Source organism: Calypte anna, chromosome 11, assembly GCF_003957555.1.
Source record: "Calypte anna isolate BGI_N300 chromosome 11, bCalAnn1_v1.p, whole genome shotgun sequence".
Lineage (NCBI taxonomy): Eukaryota > Metazoa > Chordata > Aves > Apodiformes > Trochilidae > Calypte > Calypte anna.
In genome coordinates, this window is record NC_044257.1 from 7541499 (window position 1) to 7555521 (window position 14023).

General features: G+C 37.5%; 1 long non-coding RNA gene across 1 annotated transcript in view; it reads right to left on the reverse strand.

The window, feature by feature from the left end:
• The window catches only part of LOC115598944, a 49557-nt gene extending 36283 nt beyond the window's left edge, over positions 1-13274 (reverse strand). Inside the window, exons 1-2 of the long non-coding RNA XR_003988031.1 lie at positions 12999-13274; positions 6601-6692 (exon numbers count right to left, since the gene is read on the reverse strand). This is a non-coding gene — a long non-coding RNA (uncharacterized LOC115598944). The remainder of the gene's footprint in view (positions 1-6600; positions 6693-12998) is intronic.
• Positions 13275-14023: the final 749 nt, after the last annotated feature.

Below are 14023 nucleotides of genomic sequence, written 5' to 3' on the forward strand. Positions count from 1 at the left end.
CAGAGCCAATCCTGATTCCATGGTCTCTGTTAAATGGATCTTCAGCATGAGGCAAGATCTTGGTAAGAACAGTACTAAATTGCTAGGAAATTTTTTTAACATGTATGAGATGCAGGGAAAACCAAGTGAGGAATTTAGTTCTAAGCAGCCAGAACATACTCTTCTTTGACTACTCTGAGCAGCAAAACATAAAATTCACTGCTTGAATAAATAATTCAGAATTTCTTAATAACAAACATAATTAATTAAAACATAGAATTATAAACGTAAATTTCAAGCTGTAATATAAATTGTCAACTTTTACTACCACCTGGCAAGAATGGAGGTGGTAGACTAGTGGTTGGTAATTTACTGTTCTTGGCAGATGTTCTTAACATTCAGACATCTTGCTGTAGGGTGAAAAAGAAAAGGGACATGGGATGACTACCAATTGCCAATGTGACTGAGCAGATACATACCAAATTGCAAAGATCATTATGTGTTAGATGCTGATTACGAGTCTTAAAAGCCTGATGTTACTTGTCTGTTGCATTATGAATAGTATTCTGATCAGGAAAAGTGTTGGCAATCTGTTGAATTAATTAATTTGTTGAATTCAAGACTCCTATTTATAACTATAAATCCTGATTGCTTCTCAACTATTATTTCAATTCCCATTCCAAGAACAATGACTAATACACAAGGGTCATAAAACACAATAAGGAAGAGTCAGATTTTTTTTTGTTTGTTTTTTTAATTATGTTTTGAAAATACAAACCCTGGATACTAGAGATTATTCTCTTTGGCCTAATCTTCTCTTTTTTTGTTGTTGGTTTGGTTTGGTTTTTGGTTTTTGTTTTAAATCAAGCCTTCAATAATGTTTCAGACTGCATAATATCTGCTCAGTTCCCTTCCAGGCTCCTCGTCACATAGGTGACAGCCTATTTTCTTTGGTATGCACTCAACTTTGAATTCTCAAATGCTTCAGTCACCCTGCCTTCTCTGCTCAGCCCTCAGGTGGCATGGGGCTGGGTGACCGAATACAGAAGCATCAGACAGCAATAATAACGGAAAAGAAAAAGTAGTTACTTTGCCTAAAAGGAAGTAATCAGTTTTGAAGCTCATTCATATTTGTCTTTATAAATTTGTAGTGTATGCATTTTATTATATTCAAGGGTTTCCAAAATTATCTAATATGGAGAGAGTATTAGTCTTTAGTAAGTCTCAAATTATAAACTGCTCCAGTGCTGACATAGTATAAATATGCACTATCCATAAATCTGAAAAGAGCTAATGTAAAAGCTGTGAATAAGAGCTTTACGAATAGTCCTTTCCCTTCTCCAATGATAAACATTGTGCTATATTACATGAACATTAACATGTCTGTCTAAGGAGATGCACACCATAATGCAGATTGTAATTCTACTTGTAGAATACTGAGTCATAATTTTTCATTAAATTAACAGGAATGCACAAAAGAGTCATTCACATAAATGTTAGCAAAGGTCATTTTTCTATAACTGATCAAATGGATCTTTGGGAAGGAAACACCAGAGAAGCTGCAGCCAGCCATATCAACTCTTAACCTTCTCTTCACCTAACAAAATCAAACAATTATTATGAATAGTTCATAATGAATATGAATATTCAGTAATAGAATAATGTTACTAACCTATCAGCCACAGAAAGAGACATCTTTACTTTCTTCTGAAAATTCTAGGTTGCTATTAACTCTAGTTACACTCAAAACAATGAATCATTTTCTTTCCTTTCTTCCTCTGGTTCCCCCAGGTGCTTGAACCATATCCTCCTCTGTAACCAAAAAGTAAATAAAAAAAGGAAGATAAATAAGTGATCCTAGTTTTTCCTCCTGATTCTCAGCATTAGTTCTAGGGCATGTTAATCAAGACCGTTCAAACTCACTACTTAGTATGATAAGCTGACAGGTAATGTGAGCAAGGCAAGGGCAGTAGATGTACATCTAAACTTTATCAAGATCTTTGACACAGCCACCTTACCACCAAATTGGTGACATACCAGCTAGGTAAATGGAAAACAAGGTACTTTGAAATTCTCTGGATTGCAAAGCTCAAAGCTTCAGGTGCAAAGTCCAGTTGGCACATAGTAACAGATTACTTTTCCTCAGGGATCTCTTAAATACCTTCATTAACAACCTGGATGACTGTACATAAGTCGTTTTCACCAACCGTGTGTATAACCAGATATTAGACATGGATGAACTCTTCTTGGAGGTGCACAACAAACAAGAAATACAAAGCAACAGACCCAAGTAGGAGGGACAGTTAACTTTTTTTTTTTTTTAATTAAGAGTGGTTGAACACGGGAACAACAACTGCACAGAGACACTGTGGAAACTTCATTCTTGAAGGTGTTACAAACTGAGCTGAAAATTTTTTCTGAGCACCCTTATTAAATCTGCTTTGAACAAGGGGTTAAAACATATGGGGACCCCTGGAGGTGCCTTCTAACTTAAGATATGCTACAATGTGCTTTAGTATAAATATTTTAATCTTTTAACTGATAAAAATAGTTCCACACAGTGGAACTCTTCACAGAATCCAATCCAGTGAGAATAATTTTTGGCTGTTTTCCTAAGTACCCCATTATTTCAGACTAAGTTTTATACACTTCTGTGGGAGAGCAGCCAATTGGAACCCAGACAGTAAACTCTCCCACAGGAAGACTCTCAGGTCTCCAACTTGAAAACAGAGTAATTCCCAAATGAAAACTTGACACTACAGACTTAAATGAATCCTGCATCCCATAGTATGACATTTCATTTCTAACAAATCTATTACCACACCTCTCTAGAGCTTCCTAAATGGTTTGGTTTTCTAGCTTCAAAGCCTACCAGAATTAATATGAAGTGATAAAAATCCAGTAAGGAAGACACTGAGTCTGAATCTAAGAAATGACCTGATGTGAGCTGGGAATACATAAACCACAATGAAGGAATTTTATAGTAACAAAGAGAGTGTGAATATAGCAGAGAGTAAGGGATTGTTGCCAGAGGAACCAAGATAAGCAAGGATGGTGTTGCTATAGCAACTGGGTGACATCAGCGTTTTCCTATTCAGTGCACTAGGTGATAATGAAGTGGCAAAACAGCAGCTTCTCTATCTGCCTGCTCCCCCGAGGTGGGCAGAAGCCCAAGTTTGATTGTATCAGACTGTCATGGTTAAGACATGTTTAATTAGGAGGCTTACAGGATTCTTGACATCACCATGTTAGATCCTCTCATGTCTAGTTCTTGTGTGGGAGTCAAAGGAGAAGCACATTCACTGCAAAACAAAAGAACATTCCTTTCTGTTGTCTTTCAGAAGATAAAGCATTCTAACAGAGAATGAGGAGACTCAAGGAAAAGATGGAAATATGGCCCATCACACAGCACTGTGCCTCTCAGGCATCATCAGGCCACAGCTGATCAGCCAGCTGCACAATGAAATTTAGAACAGGGTGAAATAAATTTGGCTACAACTCCTGCCAAATTCATGTCTATTTGTAAGCTTCTACATTTTCCAAGGATAACTGTGTCCTCCTTGACCACCTTGAAAAATAGTGTAGGATGCTTTAAAGACAGTTACTTTAAACGTTTTTTCCTAACCTTGAAAAACATCCATGCTTGATCAATGAGATACACTCTGTATTGTAGGGAGGGTGTGATGGGAAAAGAATGGGTGATAAAACATATAGAACAAGAAAAAACTTCATAAAAACTAGTTATATAATGCATAGAAAAACAACCAATATTAGCATTTCAAATAATAAATACATCCCCAGCCAGGGGCTTTTATTAGTTTTGTTTGTATCAAGACTGAAGAAGATGTGGTTTCATGGTCGTTGCAAAGAATCCTACAATGTGACATCATTTGCTCTATAAGAGGCGCTACTGAATTTTTAATAAAGGTGCAAACCTCTAATTCACCTAAGTCTGAGATACCACTCCTACATATGTAACGATAAGCAAAGCCTGGACTTACCAATGTGTTGAGAGCTTTGTTACATGAAACAGCATTTAACCGAGTGGGTGCAACTCTATCTTCTCCAACTACTCTGAAGTACCAGTCTAGCCAAGCGAGCTTCCTGGCTGCAGGATCTGTCAGCTCAGTACAACCTACAACAGCTCGGTACAACCTACAAAAATCTGTCAAGAAGCTGAACACTCAAATAGCTCAGTCAGCTTCTAGCTGCGATACTTACAGTAACACAGACAGAGGGACAGAGAGAGAAGATACACAAAGGAGGGCAACTAAGATGATCAGAGGGCTGGAGCACCTCCCCTTTGAGAGAGGATGAGGAACCTGGGGTTGCTCAGCCTAGAGAATATCTGAAGAGGGCCTACAAGAAAGTGAGTAAGGATTTTTTGCACGGGTGTGCAGCGAGAGGACAAGGGGCAATGGCTTAAAATCTGAAGAGGTAAGATTTAGGTTAGACATTAGGAAAAAATTAATTCCTGTGAGGATGGTGAGACACTGGCACAGATTGCCCAAGGGAAGCTGTGGCTGCCCCCTCCCTGGAAGTGTTCAAGCCTAGGTTGGATAAGGGTTGGAGCAACCTGGTCTAGTAGTACGTGTCCCTGCACATGCAGGGGGGTTGGAACTAGATGATCTTTAAGATCCCTTCCAACCCCAGACATTCTATGATCTTAAGATATTGTTTTATGGCAGAAACAATACCTTGAGGCAAAACCCTGACTGGATCTGGCTACCCTGAGACAATTTTTTCTTGCATTTCAAGCATGTATTAAAGGCAGAATTATATGTTCCATAGAAAACCACCAAAAACGACAAAATCACTTTATATTATAAAACATCCAAAGCATCACAACAAAGGCAATTTCAGTTCTGACAAACTCATCCTGAATTCATTCCTCAATATGCTTGTGTATTTAAGAACAGAAAACAAGTGGCCTTTAAGGAACAAGAAAAGGAATAGTATGCCTATTTGTATGGTTTCAATATTTAAAATACCATTTGGGAAGAAAAAGAAAGAGTTTAGCAATGAGAAATGTTCCTCAACATTAGAATTGCCCATAAACCAACCATAACTGCAAACTGTTTATCAAGTCGTCATCTGTAGGCATTAACAAATCATGGTATGCTAATATAAAGACATAAAGCCACAGTAGATGCATTGAGATACAATTCTTGAGCTGCATTCTTAGCATTTAAATTCTGGTAAGGATCATTTTGGATTGTTCTGTACTACAATTCCTAAGGGCAAGAGCAAGGAGACAGATCTTCAATATTCTGTGTCTGTCTATATAGGATAATGGAAGCACTTAAACATGTCATAAGCCTTTAGAATTAATCTAAAGTAAGTTGTTCTTATTTTCTTTTTAAATTTTCTTCCCTGGTACCATGGAGCCAAAGAGCTGTGTCTCACCAGCACACCCTAGCAAGGAACAAAGGTATCACTGAAGTTTAAGGGCCATGCTAAATCACCAGCCCATCAGCACTAAGGAATTCTGCAAAGCATGACCCTCCAGCCAGTAGTAATTTCCAAACCCAAACAAACAAAAAATTACAAACCAAACCATATAAATCAATATTGCAAAGCTACATCAGGCTAATTTTTATGTAATAAAATTAAGTTTTAATACCATTTTATAAGAAAACTTTTTCCAATATATCTAAGATGCACCTTGAACAGAAGTTTGAATAGCAACAAGGTCTGGGTTCAAATTTTCTAGGAAAAAAGAAATCATTAAAGTCCTTTCAAGTAAGAACATCAGAAATGGAGCCATCTCCTGGACAGCAGTCCTTTTTGCACTTTATTTTATTCATCAAGTGTCATTTATTAACACCATATTTACAATTTTGCACAAAACACAGCTAAACTGCAACATTATTTGTCTTGGGAAATGAAGCAAGGACTTACAACAGCTGTCTTCCTCCCTCCTATACTGAGACAGTGCAAATCTCATTGCATTTGTGTCACCACCTTTATATAAAATAGTCCAATCAGTAAAATAAAGTCACTGATTTCAGTATCCAAGAGTACACAGTACACAGAGCTATTTCCACAGGAAACTATGCTAAAGATGATTTTGCATGTAATCCCTCATGCATTTTGAACAAAGTAAATTACTAACTTGTAGAAAGATAAAAATGAGTAGGGTGGGAATTTTCCCCAGGACCAAGTGGCATAACAGAAAGGGGACAATTAGTGGAAGGTTTCTCCATAACTCATTTAAAATAGTACTTCTCCTTGAGATAGTGTTTTCACACAGCTCTGAATATCCACATTTACACAAGTTACTCTACAAAGTGGATATTAGTATCACAAAACAGAGTTCATGGTCTACTCTAAAAGCTCATGAAAACATGTGGAGTCTTCCAGTTTCATCAACAGGCTTTTGATTAGGGTCCTATAGAGTTTCTTGATTTTGTGAAACAGGTGTCCATTGAGCCATTTAGAAAAGATAAAGCCTGGCATTCCCCACCTGCAAGCCATCTGTATCTCATTATCTCAACACTAATTAGAATCATTACCAAGAGACATTGAAACAAAACCTTACTCTTTGAGTACACTTTGCTCTTTTGGAAACAGAAAGACAGGTGAGTTACAATGCAGGTTAAAGTAATTTATTTGAGGTACCTCTAACATCTGACATCAGCTGCTTAAGTGATATTTCTCTTGTACAATGGCATCTTGAATTTTTCATTGCAATAACACACAATGCAGGCCACCTGAAAATACAAGTTTTTTAATAGGTACCTAGTAAACAATGCCAGAATTGAGCCAAAAGGAAAAATCTTTGAAAGCTCGTAAATGAGATATATTTCATGCATGACAAGACTCATTCTGTGCATATTAAAACACTGCCTTTTTTGACTGATGTAAAGCAGTTTGAGAAAAAAAAAGCTGTTTCATTTACAGAATAAGCATAGGTATAGCGTTCCTTTTATAATTTCTTAAAATACTTCAGATATACACAAAAACATTCAAATACAACCTATAAAGAATGTATATGTTTCTATAAAGAAACGTAAATACTTTCTCAATAGACTCACACAGAAAAGCTAAACAATGTTATGGAATACTCAGTCATGTTTGTTTCTGCATGTGTATGGAAAAGTATTCCACTGGTTATCTCTGAAAAAATCACTGTGTAGTATTTCACTTGTACTCAATACATACACACATATCTGATCTCAGGAGAAATTACATAGCTGTTTGAGTTTTTTAAATGCTTGCAGATAAGCTGTACTGCTAGACTTCAACATGTAAATATAACACAAAGAAAAACATTATCCCTTATGAACATTACAGATACAAGGTGTCCTCCTAAAAATGAGTCATCACCTCCAAAAAAACTTAGTTGTGTGAGAAAAACTACAAGTCCAGCTGCACATGCTTTAGAAAATACTTTGAGAAAAATCACTTGAGCTTATTCTCCTAAATGAAACTCAAACCAGCCCAACCCAAGTGTGTTAACAAATTATATACCCTGTTTTGACAATTCTGAATTCTGTAACTGTATCTGTATAAACTTTAGGGCTACAGTTCCATACTGGCTCTTTTTTCTGACAAGGCTTTGATTGAGATCTTTTATGGCAGGGGCCATTTCCTTCAAGTTCAGGTGATACTGAAATCAAATAATGTTATAAAATAGGAGTGAGGAAAACACAAGAAACAAATACATTTTTGTAGAACTAGATGGATAAAATGCAGAACATCGTTATATTTCATGACACCGCTGTCTACGTAAGACATGAAACAATTTATTATGTATTCATTTTGCCCATCTGCTAAGTTTATCATTAAGACAATAAATTGAGTTCATTTCCTTCCGTCCCCAGTGCATTTATGGCTTTAGAACACAGCTACCAATAAAACTAACTTTTTTCCTATTAGAGTGGTTTTTCCAAGTATTTTCTCATTAAAAAGCTCCAAAGGCTTGCTTTCTGTCTCTTTTGTCTTATAGCCTTAGCAATTTCTCTTTCACATTTTCAGACCATTCTCTCATATACAGCCAAATCCTTACATTCTTTGCTTCTGGTCTTTCCATAAAACCCATTTTAGTTCCTTGCATTACCAGCTTACACTTCAAAAGCTGATTTCTGTTCAGTGCTAAAAAAAAAGCAGCAATTTGAAGCAAGAGCCTTTTCTGCTGCTAGATTTTTGCCTGTATTAACTGTGTTTGTGAGAGTAAATGGTACGGATGACTTGAGAAGAGCAAAAAACTGGCAAGATTGCATTGTCAAAACCTCTTCATGGCAGGTTGAGTTTAGACTTAGACTCTCCAACAATAAATACCTAATACCTCTTTAAAGATACAGAGGCTCAGGTGAAAAAGTGATTTAAACCATGCTTTGAACACTGCTCATGTAACAGCCCTTCTGTTTAACTCTGCCTGCTGCATTATAACTTTTAAAAAACAGTATTTAAACCACTGATAAACCATTGGCTTTTATGCCTTAATTAGAGTACAAGTGAAAGAACTCTCCTCACTGCTGCCAGTCTTTCATAGCCTCAAGATTTTTTCTTGTGAAGTGATTTCTTAGATGTGTCATGCACTACCAATTGAACTCATCAGTTCAAGTTGTTTTCTAAGTTTATGGGTTGTTGATGCAGTCTGTGACTTGATTCCACTCCAGTGTAGAAAACTAGACCTTTTTCTCAAATTACCTGGTCATTCTCACTAGATTATCGCCATAGAGAAGAGAGTATTTGAAAAATGAATAACTTACACGTGCTTTCTCCTCAACATGGAAACCCTTAGGTTCAAGACAGTTAAGACAAGAAACAGGATTTTATTTTCTCAAGTACTTCAACTGTAAGGAGACAGAATACTATGACACCTTCACTTTACATAGCCAAGATTCTAATCTATTGCTGGGTTAGAATGGTAACATTCTATTGGATTCACAGGTTTCTTCTAAAAATGTACTTTAAAATATTTTAAATTATTCTTTAATTTTAATGGAAGATAAAGGTAGATAAGTAAACATAACATAATTTTAATCTGGTTTTACATAGAGCATCACAAGAGTTATACAGAATTTATATCCCCATTGATTACCCATATCAAGCCAAAATAGAGGCAATTGGGTCGCATCTACACTTTTTTCTCCCCTTTTTGTTATTGCAGTTGTATTACTATGCACAGAATAATAGGAATACCTAAACCACATAAGCCTCAGTATCAAAACAAAAGAACTATTCCAAAGCTAATAATAAAACATAATTGTTAATATGGTTTCTGCTGTTCAAATTTTGGGCCTTGCTCGCATTATAATATCTCATCCTTACCTGTATTATGATCTTTGACAATATAAAAAAGAGCTGTAATTAGCCACATCACAACCCCATTTTTATAGTACAAATGTAGTGCAAGCAGCTATTGTCAGCACCATTATGTTAGGCACAAATTATAACTCAGATGCCATAGCTGTGCTTGTAGAGGATTGCTTTGGACACCAAACCAGACTATCCAGCTTCTCAGTAAAGCTGTTTTGGCAGGTACGCTGACATTAAAAGCTTCATCTTTTACAAATCAGACTTCAGCTTTACTGCCAGACATTACATATGCCATTCCATTAACTACTTGTGAAAATTAGCAACAATAAAGGCTTTAAATGAAGAAGTAGTTGGAATGATTAGAAGAGCTACTTTTAAAACAAACAGCACCCCAATAACTCACAAAAAACCCAAAAAACCCACAACAACTACAAAAAATCCATCTAGAAGCACTTGATTCTCTCAGGATAATGTGCTCCATATGGCTAAGCCAGTAAAAATGCCAGTCTTCATACATCAAGGAAACAGCTAAACAGAATTAAAATATACTGTTACTGTCAAACATTTTTCATATAATGTGATTTTCAGCAGAATTTCCAATATATGCTAGCCACAAAGTTTTCTAATTGCAATCATCATGCACACTACATCAGTTCAGCTCAGACACATTCTTTGTTCAGTTTTCTAGCAGGTCTGACAGAATGCCTTCAAAAAATGAACTTAAGACAATTATAAATAGTGCTAAATGTCCTTTTCCTCAGTACTTATGTCTCTATCTAACTTATACAGTTACTGTTATAGATGTAAGAGTAGAAGTGATCTCAGTAAACTACAAAAATTACATTCACAAAGGCAAGACAATTCATAACTACGGTTGACACTTTCAATTAATTCTTTCCACCCTAGATACTACTGTTTTCAGAGCTTGGCAAATTACCCACTGTCTGAAGACTCAATCTAGATCCCAGGATTCAATAAAGACTGAGAACAGTATCAGTTTGGAGTCCTTACTCCCTGAACTGTACTTGAAATTATATCAATGAGTAGTTGCTCACAAGACACTAAGATTTGCCTTTCAGTGAACTGTTTTTCCATTCACAGAATCCAAAACAGCTTTCTGCACAAATAATAGTTTTAAATTCTGATTTCATTGCAGATGTTAAATATGGTTCCATCCTTATTCTGCTTCTCATGCACTTATTCCCTCTTGTTACCTGGTACAGGCAGTATTAGGTACTCTACCCACTGCTGAGGACTAAACAGTGTTCTTAGCAATCTGCAAGGTAAACATTATTACTCTGAATGAGACCAAATTAAGGAAATCAGATTAAAATAATATTTTTTTCCCCTATGGTGAACTGAAATTTTACATGCAGTTTGATGACACCCAGATCTTTAATCATCAAGCACCAAGATCTTAACAAAAACTAGACAACTCATCCATGAAAAAAGGATATTTGTACCATCTCTTCTTTTAAGCTATTCCTCAATGAAGATAACACAGATATTCAGTGCTATAAATAACACCTTAAAGTGTTAAAAGCGGACATGCTAAGTCATCCCTGTGGATACCATAATTCTCAGGCATACTTGCTCAGTGAAAGAGCAGATGAGGACTGGATATAATGGCTACATAAGCACACCCTTCAACTCCTTTTTGAAAAACAATACAAATCGAGAGTTCATTAAAATAGGTTGCTTATTCAGGGATTAGCACTAAGTATCAGTAGCTTGGAACAGAACTAATATGAAATCTGCTTAGCTTGGTTACAATTTCATGAGAATATTCAGTGCATACATATCTCTCAAACTGTTTTACTGCTTTATAAATCAAAACAGATTTAGTAGAGGTTCTGCTAGAATACTGATGAATATAGAATGAACATTATTCTGTGGCTCGTTTCTTGATAGTAAAACATTCCCCACAAAGCAAAATACTCTTATTAAATAACCCCTGAAAGAATAAGCTGTTTCCCAGGTATCAGTACATTAATGTGGTCATGTCATTTCAAGTTTGGTTCCTGCACATATCCAGGACTTCTTTCTTTTCAGTTTAGACCTATTAGCTTCCATTTCTTTCTGACTCCTTCAAACACAATCACATTATTTTTTTTTAGAGTTGGGAATCAATCAATCTTTGAGATGACAAAGAGTTTGCTTGCATTACTTCTGCACTAGTGGAGATAACCCATTAAAACCACACTTTTCACAGGAGGCTGCATTACGTTTTTTGTTTCCAGCAAATAACAATACAGCCAAGAGTCGCGTTCTCTCCCCCCTTCTCCTCCCATGGGCAACACCTTTCCTGTATTACTTTTACTCACAAATGTTTTCCTATGAACTACTTTGTTTTGCTGACAAGTATGTCCCCTCCCCTCATGAAAAGATGTGCAATCTATTGTTCGCTCAAGCCATTTCATTTCTAACAAAGACAAAATACCTACTTTATATCATGCTCTACTGCATAACTAATGAGAACGCAACATTTGAGCTGTACATCTGTATTCTTAGAAGCCTCAAATTAGCACCATTTATAAAATAACAATAATCCTATTAGCATTTCTTTGCTCCTGAATGATAATTTGCTCAAGCAAATTTAAATTACTTAAATTACAGACTTTTACAGATCATTAAAACTATTAAAGAGAGCAAGCTAGCCCATTCATGATCCAAAATTACATGTCAGAATCACAGTTACTATGGTTTGAATACAGCCCCAAATAATCTGATGTAGTTGTTTCCTATTTGCTCACTTCTACTGCTGTGCAGTTTTTTGATCTCCACACTGTTCTATCTGTTGTACTAATAAACATTATAAACATGGCAGCTGATATTTAAGACCTATATAGACATTTCCATTTTAGCCATACTTGTTTTAGGCATTCCACAAACAGCTTTTGCAGTAAGTCTGAAGGTACAGTTATTTATTTTTTTTTTCAAAAAAGTGATAAAGAACACCAATGAATTTGACGTTTAAGTTAAGTAACTCAAATACTCGCTTAGTTAGATGTTGATATCATTAAAATGAAACAATGTTAAGTGCTTTCTTATAGCGTAGAGAGTGCTAAACACAAACATTAACTCCTGCAGATCTGCATATTTAGAGCATCTTAAACTATTATTAAACCACCAGTGTTCCTAGATTTTCTTCTTTGGTTCTGCTTATTTCTCACCATATAAACCATCTGCATATATTTTATCTTTTGAAATTCGTAATTTTTACACCCTAAGTGTATCACAGATTCCCAGTTCCTACACTCCCGAGAAAGGCCATGTGGGCCCTTACAACCCTGTGATACTTTGGTTCTCCAGGTCCCTGAGGGCGGGCAGCCCCTCGGTCTGTGCACCCTCACTAAGAACTGCCCCTTCTTCACCAGCTCAGCACCCACCTCCATCCTTCGCCTTCCCTCTGCCCAGGGAGCTTCCTCAGCGGAGCGGGGAGAAACAGGAATGCTGCCTCAGAAGACCTTCCGTGATTCCTCCTAGAGCAGAAGCTCCTGAAACAGGAGGCTGAACCCTAAACCGCCAGGTTACTCCTGCTCTCTCGCCTCATGGCCACAGAAATAAAATTATGTTCTCCTCTTAAAACTTCTCCCACAGCAGGGCCTAGAAAGGGACAGCAACCCCGAAAAAGAGTGGCAACTATGGCAGCCGACACAAAGGGAGACCCGTAAGATCAGCGGGAGCTCCGCACACCGCTCCCTTCCCGCCTCCTCTGCCCTGAGGGGCGCGGCGCGAGCGTCGCTCCTCACCTCGCTCCTCAGGTGCGAGCGGCCCCGGAATGGCGGCCGCGGCCCCGGCCTCTCCCCTCAGCAGCAGCCGTCGGGGCGGGTTTTGAACACGGGTGGGCACGGCTCGGGAGGTGAACTTTCCTTCTCCCCTCTCCCACTTTCCTTCGCTCTTCTGTGAGCGGCGAAGTGGCTCTCACAGACCGCTGCTCGGAGCATTGGAACACCCCAGCTCCAACCGGAGGAACTTTGCGCTTTCAGGTTCTGCTCCCGGGCTCCTTGAAGCCCCGCGGCACAAAATGGAGGCGGCGCGAGACACAACGGCTCCTACGTCGACTGCCCTGGGGCACGCGGGCTCCTGTTGGATGGGTGTTTGGGTACAGATCCTGTCATGGCCTTTGCTTTCTTAAAAGTAAGAACAGCAATAGGTCTGGTAGGGCTTTTCTTCTCCCTGCTTGCTTGTGTTGTTTGACAAGGTGAAGAGGAGCTAGGGTGTATTTTGAGCTTCTCCACAGTGGTGATTGGTGGCTGTCCTGTTGTTCTGATAATTGACTTAATGGTTTTAAGATGTATAAATATGTAACTCTCTGTAGATGAGTTGCACAAGATACTGTACTGAAATCTTTAGATGTTGGTAGCACTATTTTAGTGGCAATAAAATGGAAATTATTGCAGCTAGTAGAAGGGAAGAGGGTTATTTGTTGGGGTTCTTTTGCACTGCAGTAACTTCTACCTCATTTAGTTCCATCAATGATTTTCACAGCAACATAATCTCATGAGTAATTTAAAAATCTTGGCTTGCCCTCCCTTTTTATTAGTCGAGCAAAAGTTCCCTGCTGAAAAAGTCGTAAACAAACTGTAACATAATGCAAATATTTAGTTACTTTTTATTTGTATATTCAGATAAAAACTTGTGAATATGCTTTCCTTCAGTTTGAAAAAGATAAAGTGCATCTATATGAACTTCACAGTCCTAGAGAATCACTAAATACGGAAAAAACCCGCAGGGGTACAGCGTAGTGACTTAAATATTCTTTCACTTCTCAAGT